This window comes from Arctopsyche grandis, unplaced genomic scaffold, assembly GCF_051622035.1.
Source record: "Arctopsyche grandis isolate Sample6627 unplaced genomic scaffold, ASM5162203v2 HiC_scaffold_24, whole genome shotgun sequence".
Classification (NCBI taxonomy): Eukaryota; Metazoa; Arthropoda; class Insecta; order Trichoptera; family Hydropsychidae; genus Arctopsyche; species Arctopsyche grandis.
The window spans coordinates 133,247-149,007 of record NW_027518432.1 but is presented as its reverse complement, the minus strand read 5'-3'; the positions used below and the strand labels follow the sequence as shown (position 1 = coordinate 149,007).

Below are 15,761 nucleotides of genomic sequence, written 5' to 3'. Positions count from 1 at the left end.
CATCGCAAAAATATACACAAAACCCACAAACCTCACCAAACCTAACCCAACCTTACCATACCATCACCGAAATCAAAGAAATCGACATTGCAAAAATATACACGAAACTCGCTCACCTCACCAAACCTTACTCAACCCAACCTTACCGACACCGAAATCAAAGAATTCGAGATTTTCAGATTTTCACATAACTCGCTAACCTCACCAAACCAAACCCAACCTAGCCTTACTTTCACCGAAATCAAAGAATTTGACATTGCAAAAATAAACAAAAAATTCGCTAACCTCACCAATTCTAACCCAACCTAACCTAACCATCACCGAAATCAAAGAATTCGACATTGCAAAAATATACATAAAACTCGCTTAACTCACCAAACCTAACCCAACCTAACTTAACCATCACCGAAATCAAAGAACTCGAGTTTTTAAGATTTACACAAAACTCGCTAACCTCACCAAACCTCACCCAACCTAACTTACCATCACCGAAATCAAAGAATTTGTCAATTCAAAAATATACACAAAACCCGCTAACCTCACCAAACTTAACCCAACCTAACCTAACCATCACCAAAATCAAGAAAGTCGACATTGCAAAAATATACACGAAACTCGCTCACTAAACCAAACCTTACTCAACCCAATATAACCGTCACCGAAATCAAAGAATTCGACATTGCAAAAATATACACAAAACTCGCTTACCTCACGAAACCTAACCCAACCTAACCTAACCATCACCGAAATCAAAGAATTCGACATTGCAAAAATAAACACAAAACTCGCTTACCTCACCAAATTTAACCCAACCTAACCTTACCATCACCGAAATCAAAGAATTCGACAATGCCAAAATTTAACCAAAACCCGCTTACCTCACCAAACCTAACCCATTCTAACCTAACCATCACCGAAATCAAAGAATTCGAGATTGTATGATTTACACAAATCTCGCTAACCTCACCAAACCTAACCCAACCCAACCTAACCGTCACCGAAATCAAAGAATTCGACATTGCAAAAATATACACGAAACTCGCTTAACTCACCAAACCTAACTTAACCTAACCTAACCATCACCGAAATCAAAGAATTCGAGATTTTAAAATTTAAACAAAACTCGCTTACCTCACCAAACCTAGCCCAACCTAACCTTACCATCACCGAAATCAAAGAATTCGACATTTCAAAAATATACACAAAACTCGCTTACCTCACTAAACCTAACCCAACCTAACCTTACCATCACGGAAATCAAAGAATTCGACATTGCAAAAATAAACAAAAAACTCGCTAACCTCACCAAACCTAACCCAACCTAGCCTAACTATCACATAAAAAAAAGAATTCGACAATGCAAAAATATACACGAAACTCGCTTCACTCACCAAACCTAACCCAACCTAACTTAACGATCAACGAAATCAAAGAACTCGAGTTTTTAAGATTTACACAAAACTCGCTATCCTCACCAAACCTAACCCAACTTAACCTAACCGTCACCGAAATCAAAGAATTCGACAATGCAAAAATATACACGAAACTCGCTTCACTCACCAAACCTAACTTAACCTAACCTAACCATCACCGAAATCAAAGAGTTCGAGATTGTATGATTTACACAAATCTCGCTAACCTCACCAAACCTAACCCTAACCTTACCAAACCTAACGCAACCCAACCTAACCGTCACCGAAATCAAAAAATTCGACATTGCAAAAATATACACAAAACTCGCTTACCTCACGAAACCTAACCCAACCTAACCTAACCATCACCGAAATCAAAGAATTCGACATTGCAAAAATAAACACAAAACTCGCTTACCTCACCAAACCTAACCCAACCTAACCTTACCATCACCGAAATCAAAGAATTTGACATTGCAAAAATAAACAAAAAATTCGCTAACCTCACCAATTCTAACCCAACCTAACCTAACCATCACCGAAATCAAAGAATTCGACATTGCAAAAATATACATAAAACTCGCTTAACTCACCAAACCTAACTTAACCTAACTTAACCATCACCGAAATCAAAGAATTCGAGATTTTAAAATTTAAACAAAACTCGCTTACCTCACCAAACCTAACCCAACCTAACCTTACCATCACCGAAATCAAAGAATTCGACATTTCAAAAATATACACAAAACTCGCTTACCTCACTAAACCTAACCCAACCTAACCTTACCATCACCGAAATCAAAGAATTCGACATTGCAAAAATAAACACAAAACTCGCTAACCTCACCAAACCTAACCCAACCTAGTCTAACTATCACATAAAAAAAAGAATTCGACAATGCAAAAATATACACGAAACTCGCTTCACTCACCAAACCTAACCCAACCTAACTTAACGATCAACGAAATCAAAGAACTCGAGTTTTTAAGATTTACACAAAACTCGCTATCCTCACCAAACCTAACCCAACCCAACCTAACCGTCACCGAAATCAAAGAATTCGACAATGCAAAAATATACACAAAACTCGCTAACCTAACAAAACCTCACCCAACCTAACCTTACTATCACCGAAATCAAAGAATTCGAGATTTTAAAATATAAACAAAACTCGCTTACCTCACCAATTCTAACCCAACCTAACATAACCATCACCGAAATCAAAGAATTCGAGATTGTATGATTTACACAAATCTCGCTAACCTCACCAAACCTAACCCAACCCAACCTAACCGTCACCGAAATCAAAGAATTCGACATTGCAAAAATATACACGAAACTCGCTTAACTCACCAAACCTAACTTAACCTAACCTAACCATCACCGAAATCAAAGAGTTCGAGATTGTATGATTTACACAAATCTCGCTAACCTCAACAAACCTAACCCAACCCAACCTAACCGTCACCGAAGTCAAAGAATTCGACAATGCAAAAATATACAAAAAATTCGCTAACCTCACCAATTCTAACCCAACCTAACTTAACCATCACCGAAATCAAAGAATTCGACATTGCAAAAATATACATAAAACTCGCTTACCTCACCAAACCTAACCCAACCTAGCCTAACTATCACATAAATAAAAGAATTCGACAATGCAAAAATATACACGAAACTCGTTTCACTCACCAAACCTAACCTAACCTAACTTAACGATCAACGAAATCAAAGAACTCGAGTTTTTAAGATTTACACAAAACTCGCTATCCTCACCAAACCTTACCCAACCCAACCTAACCGTCACCGAAATCAAAGAATTCGACAATGCAAAAATATACACAAACCTCGCTAGCCTAACCAAACCTCACCCAACCTAACCTTACTATCACCGAAATCAAAGAATTCGAGATTTTAAAATATAAACAAAACTCGCTAACCTCACCAATTCTAGCCCAACCTAACATAACCATCACCGAAATCAAAGAATTCGAGATTGTATGATTTACACAAAACTCGCTTACCTTACCAAACCTAACGCAACCCAACCTAACCGTCACCGAAATCAAAAAATTCGAAATTGCAAAAATATACACAAAACTCGCTTACCTCACGAAACCTAACCCAACCTAACCTAACCATCACCGAAATCAAAGAATTCGACATTGCAAAAATAAACACAAAACTCGCTTACCTCACCAAATTTAACCCAACCTAACCTTACCAAGTATCGTTCGTGTCGTGATCGTGAACAGACGTTGATTACGTGTGTGGCGATTTGGACAACGAAATTGTAACAATTAAAAAATTAAAAATAAATTTGTAATATATATTTATGTGTACGTTCTAAGTGTATAATAATGGCATCAGAACGCATAAGTGAAGTAATAACAATTGAAAAAAAAATTATGGACATTTTGACCACAAAAACTAACAGTATATCAAATGACAATAAGACATTTTTAATTACATCAGTAAAAAAATTAGTTGAATATATTTGTGAAAATGAAAATAATGATAAGGAACAATTTTTGGATGTAATATGTGAATTAAGAAGTGAATTTAAAAATTTGAAAAACAATATACAAAAAGACATAAATATAATAAAAACCAACAGTGAATTAAACATTTTAAAAAGTGTAAATAAGAGTGAAAATAGTTATGCAAATGCACTTAAGAAGAATAATAAAGACATAACAATAATTGTTCCGAAAAAAATCCAAGAAACGGACAAAACAAAGGAGGAATGCAAAAGTTTAATAAAACCAAAGGAACTAAAAATAGGAATACAAGGGGTTAAAAAAATCGGTAAAGGGGGCATTGCTGTAACGTGTAACAGTGCACAGGATAGTATTAAATTAATAAAAGAAGTAGAAAATAAATTAGGGGAGAATTATAATGTTTAAAGAGGGGAATTAAAAAATCCCAAAATTAAAATTGTAGATATGTCAGAGGAACTTACAAGTGAACAGTTGGCTGAGTGTTTGATGAATCAAAATCAAGAAGTTATAAATGATGGTGAACTGAAGGTGTTAAAAATATGGAAAAGTAGAAAAAATAATAAATATAATGCGATAGTGGAAGTAGATTGCAATACATTTAAAAGATTTATTGAAGATGGAAAAGTAAATATAAATTGGGATAGATGTAGGGTTTTTGAAGAAATTAATATTCTAAGATGTCTAAATTGTTACGGATTTAATCACAAAGCGGTGGATTGTAGAAACAAGGTGACATGTGCGAAATGTGGAGAAGAAGGGCACAAAAGCGAGGGATGTAACAATAAAATAATAAAATGTAATAATTGCTTTAAAAGTAATAATAAATTAAAATTAAATTTGAACACAAATCACGGACCGTTGGACACTAAGTGCAGTGTATATAAAAGAAATATAGAATTAATGAGAAATAGAATTAAGTATAATAATATATAGCAACCACCAAAAGGTATCGGTATAAATGTACAAAGTTTTTTTGCTCACAAGGATGAGGTTTGGAGTTTAACTGTAAGTCAAAAACCATTATTTATAGGTTTAAGTGAAACGCATGTAACTAGTGATTTTGAAGATTTTGAGCTGAATATAGATGGATATTGTGTTTTGAGATGTGACTCTAATTCTAGACATACGGGTGGGGTACTATTGTATTTAAGGGATGATTTAAGTTACGGTAATGTAATAGTTAATAAGGTTGATGGTGAGTTTTGGACAATTGGTGTGGATCTGCTTGTGAATGGAGTTACTGTGTTTTTGCTAGTAATTTACCGCTCTCCGAATGGTAGAAGTGGAAGATTTCTTAAATTTTTAGAAGAATTGAGTGAAAGAAGTATAGATGTGAGTAAAAATATAATTATGTTTGGGGACTGGAATTTTAATTGGTTACAGACAGAAGAATTTTATGTAAAAAAGTTGAGAAATTGGGTAAATGAATTGGGTTTTAAACAAAAAGTGACGGAAGCAACGAGAGTGAATAATTTATCAAGCTCTCTCATTGATTTGGTTATAACAAATATAATGGATCTACGGTGTGAGGTGAAAGATGTACCGAGAATAGGAGACCATTCTATTGTCAACATGTTTTTGGGACAGCGGTTTAGTAACGGAGGACTTAAAAATATGCAGGTGACTGAAAGAGAAAACATTGATTATCAATTGATGAATGAGTTGTTAAAGGAGTGTGTATGGGGAAAGGATGGTGATAGTGTGAATGAAATGTGGGAGATAATGTATCGTAATATAACATATTCTAAAAGTAAATGCGTAAAAACCACAAGAATCATGCATAAGCATAAGCTGAAACCTTGGTTTACCAAGGAAGTAAAGGAAAGCTTAGTTGATAAGAATGTTAGTTATAAAAGATATAAAATTATTAAGGCTATGGATGGAATCCAATTAGAAAAGGCTTGGTTAGAGTATAAAAGAAAGAGGAATAAATGTGTGAATGTTTTACGTAATGCGAAGAGGGATTGGCATGAAAGAAATATTGATGGTGCAAAAAAAGATCCCACAAAAATGTGGCGAATAATTAAAACTTTGATTTCCGGGGGAAAAAATGTTTCTTTGAATGAATTAGAAGTCGAGGGAGTAGTATATAATGATAAAGAGGATATGGTTGAAAGATTGAATGAGTTTTACATCAATAGTGTGAATGATATAGTTAATTCAATACAAACAAGGCATAATAGTGTGAATGATGATATTAATTTGGGTTTAAATAAGTTTGAAAGGTTTAAATTAGTGGAAATGGAGGGATTAAATGGTGTATTGAAGGGCATGAAATCAGTTTCTAGTATGGATGGATTGACTCTAGATATTTTAATCAACACTTGGGACATGGTTGGACCTCAGTTACTGAAATTAATAAATGAATCGTTAGAAGTGGGATCCGTCCCGGATGCATGGAAGGTGTCTACTATTGTACCGGTACCAAAGGTTACGGGCACACATAAAGCCAGTGAAATGAGGCCCATCAATATGTTATCAATTGTTGAGAAGATGCTGGAGGAAATCGTTATGATTCAATTGAAAGAGTTCATTAGTATAAATGATTGTTTGGTTGTGGAACAGTCTGGATTTAGAGTGAAACATTCAACAGAAACTGCTATCCAATTGGTGGTTTCTGATTGGATGGAGACGATGGATGAATCTAGCATGGTTGTTGGAGCAGTTTTTCTAGATTTTAAGCGAGCGTTCGAGACAGTAGATAGGAATATTTTATTACAAAAATTATATAAGTTAGGAATAAATGGTATAGTATTAAAGTGGCTTCAATCATACTTAAATAATAGAAGGCAAAGAGTAAAAATTGATAAGGTGTTATCCTCTGAATTTGTAACACCTCATGGAGTGCCGCAAGGGTCCAAATTGGGACCCTTATTATTTATATTATATATAAACGATATTGTTAAGGTAATTAAGATGTGTAAAATACATTTGTTTGCAGATGATACATTGATATATATAATTGGAAAGAATGTTGATGTAATGTCTGAGATTTTAAATATAGAATTAAATTATGTGAATGACTGGTTGTGTGAAAATAAATTAAAGTTGAATGTGAATAAAACAAAAATGATGTGGTTGAATGGTAAAAATAAAAATATATTGAATGAAATTAGAATTGATGATAAGTTAATTGAAAAAGTTGAAAATATAAAATACTTAGGTGTATACATAGATTCAGGACTAAATTTTAAAATGCACGCTGACTATATAATAAAAAAAATGGCTAGAAAAGTTGGTGTATTATGTAGATTAAGAAATATTTTAAGTAAAAAAAGTAAAATTTTAGTGTTTAATTCAATTGTCTTGCCACATGTGGTTTATTGTGCCACTGTGCTTAATTTGTTTAGTGGCCAAGATTTAGAAAAAATGCAAAAAATACAGAATAAAGCTATGAGAGCTATTTTGAATGTGAGTAGATTTAAGAGTATTGGAAGTATGTTAGATGAATTAGGATGGATGAGTATTAGAATTAGTCTAAATATTAGTACATTGTCTTTTGTTTATAAGTTAGATCATAAGTTATTACCTAAGTATTTTGATGATTATATAATAAGGAATAGAGATAAACATAGTTTTTATACTAGAAATAAGGACAAACTAGTTGTAAGTAGAGTAAGAAAGAATAAGACGGCTGGGGGTGTTTTTCACAGGGGTGTGCTCATGTATAATGCCCTCCCTGAGTGCGTCAGGTCTGCTAAAACCATGGATGCATTCCTGCGAGGTGCGAAGAGACACCTCTGTGAGGGACAGTACATATAAGTTAATTATAAATTTTAGAGTTAAGTATAATAATTAAGATGTATTTTTTTTTAAATTAGCTTGATAGCTAAAATATATATAAATAAAAATAAAAATAAATAAATACCATCACCGAAATCAAAGAATTCGACAATGCCAAAATTTAACCAAAACCCGCTTACCTCACCAAACCTAACCCATTCTAACCTAACCATCACCGAAATCAAAGAATTCGAGATTGTATGATTTACACAAATCTCGCTAACCTCACCAAACCTAACCCAACCCAACCTAACCGTCACCGAAATCAAAGAATTCGACATTGCAAAAATATACACGAAACTCGCTTAACTCACCAAACCTAACTTAACCTAACCTAACCATCACCGAAATCAAAGAATTCGAGATTTTAAAATTTAAACAAAACTCGCTTACCTCACCAAACCTAACCCAACCTAACCTTACCATCACCGAAATCAAAGAATTCGACATTTCAAAAATATACACAAAACTCGCTTACCTCACTAAACCTAACCCAACCTAACCTTACCATCACGGAAATCAAAGAATTCGACATTGCAAAAATAAACACAAAACTCGCTAACCTCACCAAACCTAACCCAACCTAGCCTAACTATCACATAAAAAAAAGAATTCGACAATGCAAAAATATATACGAAACTCGCTTCACTCACCAAACCTAACCCAACCTAACTTAACGATCAACGAAATCAAAGAACTCGAGTTTTTAAGATTTACACAAAACTCGCTATTCTCACCAAACCTAACCCAACCCAACCTAACCGTCACCGAAATCAAAGAATTCGACAATGCAAAAATATACACGAAACTCGCTTAACTCACCAAACCTAACTTAACCTAACCTAACCATCACCGAAATCAAAGAGTTCGAGATTGTATGATTTACACAAATCTCGCTAACCTCACCAAACCTAACCCAACCCAACCTAACCGTCACCGAAATCAAAGAATTCAAGATTGTAAGATTTTCACAAAAATCGCTAACCTCACAGAACCTAACCCAACCGAGCCTTACTCTAACCGAAATCAAAGAATTTGACATTGCAAAAATATACACGAAACTCGCTTAACTCACCAAACCTATCCCAACCTAACTTAACGATCAACGAAATCAAAGAACTCGAGTTTTTAAGATTTACACAAAACTCGCTAACCTTACCAAACCTAACGCAACCCAACCTAACCGTCACCGAAATCAAAAAATTCGACATTGCAAAAATATACACAAAACTCGCTTACCTCACGAAACCTAACCCAACCTAACCTAACCATCACCGAAATCAAAGAATTCGACATTGCAAAAATAAACACAAAACTCGCTTACCTCACCAAACCTAACCCAACCTAACCTTACCATCACCGAAATCAAAGAATTTGACATTGCAAAAATAAACAAAAAATTCGCTAACCTCACCAATTCTAACCCAACCTAACCTAAACATCACCGAAATCAAAGAATTCGACATTGCAAAAATATACATAAAACTCGTTTAACTCACCAAACCTAACTTAACCTAACCTAACCATCACCGAAATCAAAGAATTCGAGATTTTAAAATTTAAACAAAACTCGCTTACCTCACCAAACCTAACCCAACCTAACCTTACCATCACCGAAATCAAAGAATTCGACATTTCAAAAATATACACAAAACTCGCTTACCTCACTAAACCTAACCCAACCTAACCTTACCATCACCGAAATCAAAGAATTCGACATTGCAAAAATAAACACAAAACTCGCTAACCTCACCAAACCTAACCCAACCTAGCCTAACTATCACATAAAAAAAAGAATTCGACAATGCAAAAATATACACGAAACTCGCTTCACTCACCAAACCTAACCCAACCTAACTTAACGATCAACGAAATCAAAGAACTCGAGTTTTTAAGATTTACACAAAACTCGCTATCCTCACCAAACCTAACCCAACCCAACCTAACCGTCACCGAAATCAAAGAATTCGACAATGCAAAAATATACACAAAACTCGCTAACCTAACCAAACCTCACCCAACCTAACCTTACTATCACCGAAATCAAAGAATTCGAGATTTTAAAATATAAACAAAACTCGCTTACCGCACCAATTCTAACCCAACCTAACATAACCATCACCGAAATCAAAGAATTCGAGATTGTATGATTTACACAAATCTCGCTAACCTCACCAAACCTAACCCAACCCAACCTAACCGTCACCGAAATCAAAGAATTCGACATTGCAAAAATATACATAAAACTCGCTTACCTCACCAAACCTAACCCAACCTAGCCTAACTATCACATAAATAAAAGAATTCGACAATGCAAAAATATACACGAAACTCGTTTCACTCACCAAACCTAACCCAACCTAACTTAACGATCAACGAAATCAAAGAGCTCGAGTTTTTAAGATTTACACAAAACTCGCTATCCTCATCAAACCTTACCCAACCCAACCTAACCGTCACCGAAATCAAAGAATTCGACAATGCAAAAATATACACAAACCTCGCTAGCTTAACCAAACCTCACCCAACCTAACCTTACTATCACCGAAATCAAAGAATTCGAGATTTTAAAATATAAACAAAACTCGCTAACCTCACCAATTCTAGCCCAACCTAACTTAACGATTAACGAAATCAAAGAACTCGAGTTTTTAAGATTTACACAAAACTCGCTATCCTCACCAAACCTTACCCAACCCAACCTAACCGTCACCGAAATCAAAGAATTCGACAATGCAAAAATATACACAAACCTCGCTAGCCTAACCAAACCTCACCCAACCTAACCTTACTATCACCGAAATCAAAGAATTCGAGATTTTAAAATATAAACAAAACTCGCTAACCTCACCAATTTTAGCCCAACCTAACATAACCATCACCGAAATCAAAGAATTCGAGATTGTATGATTTACACAAAACTCGCTAACCTTACCAAACCTAACGCAACCCAACCTAACCGTCACCGAAATCAAAAAATTCGAAATTGCAAAAATATACACAAAACTCGCTTACCTCACGAAACCTAACCCAACCTAACCTAACCATCACCGAAATCAAAGAATTCGACAATGCCAAAATTTAACCAAAACCCGCTTACCTCACCAAACCTAACCCATTCTAACCTAACCATCACCGAAATCAAAGAATTCGAGATTGTATGATTTACACAAATCTCGCTAACCTCACCAAACCTAACCCAACCCAACCTAACCGTCACCGAAATCAAAGAATTCGACATTGCAAAAATATACACGAAACTCGCTTAACTCACCAAACCTAACTTAACCTAACCTAACCATCACCGAAATCAAAGAATTCGAGATTTTAAAATTTAAACAAAACTCGCTTACCTCACCAAACCTAACCCAACCTAACCTTACCATCACCGAAATCAAAGAATTCGACATTTCAAAAATATACACAAAACTCGCTTACCTCACTAAACCTAACCCAACCTAACCTTACCATCACCGAAATCAAAGAATTCGACATTGCAAAAATAAACACAAAACTCGCTAACCTCACCAAACCTAACCCAACCTAGCCTAACTATCACATAAAAAAAAGAATTCGACAATGCAAAAATATACACGAAACTCGCTTCACTCACCAAACCTAACCCAACCTAACTTAACGATCAACGAAATCAAAGAACTCGAGTTTTTAAGATTTACACAAAACTCGCTATCCTCACCAAACCTAACCCAACCCAACCTAACCGTCACCGAAATCAAAGAATTCGACAATGCAAAAATATACACAAAACTCGCTAACCTAACCAAACCTCACCCAACCTAACCTTACTATCACCGAAATCAAAGAATTCGAGATTTTAAAATATAAACAAAACTCGCTTACCTCACCAATTCTAACCCAACCTAACATAACCATCACCGAAATCAAAGAATTCGAGATTGTATGATTTACACAAATCTCGCTAACCTCACCAAACCTAACCCAACCCAACCTAACCGTCACCGAAATCAAAGAATTCGACATTGCAAAAATATACACGAAACTCGCTTAACTCACCAAACCTAACTTAACCTAACCTAACCATCACCGAAATCAAAGAATTCGAGATTGTATGATTTACACAAATCTCGCTTACCTCAACAAACCTAACCCAACCCAACCTAACCGTCACCGAAGTCAAAGAATTCGACAATGCAAAAATATACAAAAAATTCGCTAACCTCACCAATTCTAACCCAACCTAACCTAACCATCACCGAAATCAAAGAATTCGACATTGCAAAAATATACATAAAACTCGCTTAACTCACCAAACCTAACCCAACCTAACTTAACCATCACCGAAATCAAAGAATTCGAGATTGTATGATTTACACAAATCTCGCTAACCTCACCAAACCTAACCCAACCCAACCTAACCGTCACCGAAATCAAAGAATTCGACATTGCAAAAATATACACGAAACTCGTTTAACTCACCAAACCTAACTTAACCTAACCTAACCATCACCGAAATCAAAGAATTCGAGATTTTAAAATATAAACAAAACTCGCTTACCTCACCAATTCTAACCCAACCTAACATAACCATCACCGAAATCAAAGAATTCGAGATTGTATGATTTACACAAATCTCGCTAACCTCACCAAACCTAACCCAACCCAACCTAACCGTCACCGAAATCAAAGAATTCGACATTGCAAAAATATACACGAAACTCGTTTAACTCACCAAACCTAACTTAACCTAACCTAACCATCACCGAAATCAAAGAATTCGAGATTTTAAAATATAAACAAAACTCGCTTACCTCACCAATTCTAACCCAACCTAACATAACCATCACCGAAATCAAAGAATTCGAGATTGTATGATTTACACAAATCTCGCTTACCTCACCAAACCTAACCCAACCCAACCTAACCGTCACCGAAATCAAAGAATTCAAGATTGTAAGATTTTCACAAAAATCGCTAACCTCACAGAACCAAACCCAACCGAGCCTTACTCTAACCGAAATCAAAGAATTTGACATTGCAAAAATATACACGAAACTCGCTTAACTCACCAAACCTATCCCAACCTAACTTAACGATCAACGAAATCAAAGAACTCGAGTTTTTAAGATTTACACAAAACTCGCTAACCTTACCAAACCTAACGCAACCCAACCTAACCGTCACCGAAATCAAAAAATTCGACATTGCAAAAATATACACAAAACTCGCTTACCTCACGAAAACTAACCCAACCTAACCTAACCATCACCGAAATCAAAGAATTCGACATTGCAAAAATAAACACAAAACTCGCTTACCTCACCAAACCTAACCCAACCTAACCTTACCATCACCGAAGTCAAAGAATTTGACAAGGCCAAAATTTACCCAAAACCCGCTTACCTCACCAAACCTAACCCATTCTAACCTAACCATCACCGAAATCAAAGAATTCGAGATTGTATGATTTACACAAATCTCGCTTACCTCACCAAACCTAACCCAACCCAACCTAACCGTCACCGAAATCAAAGAATTCGACATTGCAAAAATATACACGAAACTCGCTTAACTCACCAAACCTAACTTAACCTAACCTAACCATCACCGAAATCAAAGAATTCGAGATTGTATGATTTACACAAATCTCGCTTACCTCAACAAACCTAACCCAACCCAACCTAACCGTCACCGAAGTCAAAGAATTCGACAATGCAAAAATATACAAAAAATTCGCTAACCTCACCAATTCTAACCCAACCTAACCTAACCATCACCGAAATCAAAGAATTCGACATTGCAAAAATATACATAAAACTCGCTTAACTCACCAAACCTAACCCAACCTAACTTAACCATCACCGAAATCAAAGAATTCGAGATTGTATGATTTACACAAATCTCGCTAACCTCACCAAACCTAACCCAACCCAACCTAACCGTCACCGAAATCAAAGAATTCGACATTGCAAAAATATACACGAAACTCGTTTAACTCACCAAACCTAACTTAACCTAACCTAACCATCACCGAAATCAAAGAATTCGAGATTTTAAAATATAAACAAAACTCGCTTACCTCACCAATTCTAACCCAACCTAACATAACCATCACCGAAATCAAAGAATTCGAGATTGTATGATTTACACAAATCTCGCTAACCTCACCAAACCTAACCCAACCCAACCTAACCGTCACCGAAATCAAAGAATTCGACATTGCAAAAATATACACGAAACTCGTTTAACTCACCAAACCTAACTTAACCTAACCTAACCATCACCGAAATCAAAGAATTCGAGATTTTAAAATATAAACAAAACTCGCTTACCTCACCAATTCTAACCCAACCTAACATAACCATCACCGAAATCAAAGAATTCGAGATTGTATGATTTACACAAATCTCGCTTACCTCACCAAACCTAACCCAACCCAACCTAACCGTCACCGAAATCAAAGAATTCAAGATTGTAAGATTTTCACAAAAATCGCTAACCTCACAGAACCAAACCCAACCGAGCCTTACTCTAACCGAAATCAAAGAATTTGACATTGCAAAAATATACACGAAACTCGCTTAACTCACCAAACCTATCCCAACCTAACTTAACGATCAACGAAATCAAAGAACTCGAGTTTTTAAGATTTACACAAAACTCGCTAACCTTACCAAACCTAACGCAACCCAACCTAACCGTCACCGAAATCAAAAAATTCGACATTGCAAAAATATACACAAAACTCGCTTACCTCACGAAAACTAACCCAACCTAACCTAACCATCACCGAAATCAAAGAATTCGACATTGCAAAAATAAACACAAAACTCGCTTACCTCACCAAACCTAACCCAACCTAACCTTACCATCACCGAAGTCAAAGAATTTGACAAGGCCAAAATTAACCCAAAACCCGCTTACCTCACCAAACCTAACCCATTCTAACCTAACCATCACCGAAATCAAAGAATTCGAGATTGTATGATTTACACAAATCTCGCTTACCTCACCAAACCTAACCCAACCCAACCTAACCGTCACCGAAATCAAAGAATTCGACATTGAAAAAATATACACGAAACTCGCTTAACTCACCAAACCTATCCCAACCTAACTTAACGATCAACGAAATCAAAGAACTCGAGTTTTTAAGATTTACACAATACTCGCTAACCTTACCAAACCTAACGCAACCCAACCTAACCGTCACCGAAATCAAAAAATTCGACATTGCAAAAATATACACAAAACTCGCTTACCTCACGAAACCTAACCCAACCTAACCTAACCATCACCGAAATCAAAGAATTCGACTTTGCAAAAATAAACACAAAACTCGCTTACCTCACCAAACCTAACCCAACCTAACCTTACCATCACCGAAATCAAAGAATTCGACAATGCCAAAATTTACCCAAAACCCAACCCAACCTAACCGTCACCGAAATCAAAGAATTCGACATTGCAAAAATATACACAAAACTCGTTTACCTCACCATACCGAACCCAACCTTACCTTTTTAACACCGAAATCAAAGAATTCGAGATTGTATGATTTTCACGAAATTCGCTTACCTCACCAAAGCTAACTCAACCTAGCCTTACTCTAACCGAAATCAAAGATATCGACATTTCAAAAATGTACACAAAACTCGCTTACCTCACCAAACCTAACCCAACCTAGCCTAACTATCACCGAAATCAAAGAATTCGACAATGCAAAAATATACACAAAACTCGCTTACCTCACCATACCCAACCCAACCTAACCTATCCAACACCGAAATCAAAGAATTCGAGTTTTTAAGATTAACACAAATCTCGCTTACCTCACCAAACCTAACCCAACCCAACCTAACCGTCACCGAAGTCAAAGAATTCGACAATGCAAAAATATACACAAAACTCGCTTACCTCACCAAACCTAACCCAACCCAACCTAACCGTCACCGAAATCAAAGAATTCGAGATTGTAAGATTTTCACAAAAATCGCTAACCTCACAGACCCTAACCCAACCGAGCCTTACTCTAACCGAAATCAAAGAGATCGACATATTAAAAATATACACAAAACTCGCTAA

General features: G+C 35.8%; 1 protein-coding gene across 1 annotated transcript in view; it reads left to right on the top strand.

Annotated features, from left to right (window-relative positions):
* LOC143921879 (uncharacterized) overlaps positions 1–15,761 on the top strand; it is a gene marked incomplete at its 3' end in the record, with an annotated part of 194,408 nt that overhangs the window by 76,582 nt on the left and 102,065 nt on the right. The gene's annotated exons all lie outside the window — the stretch shown is intronic.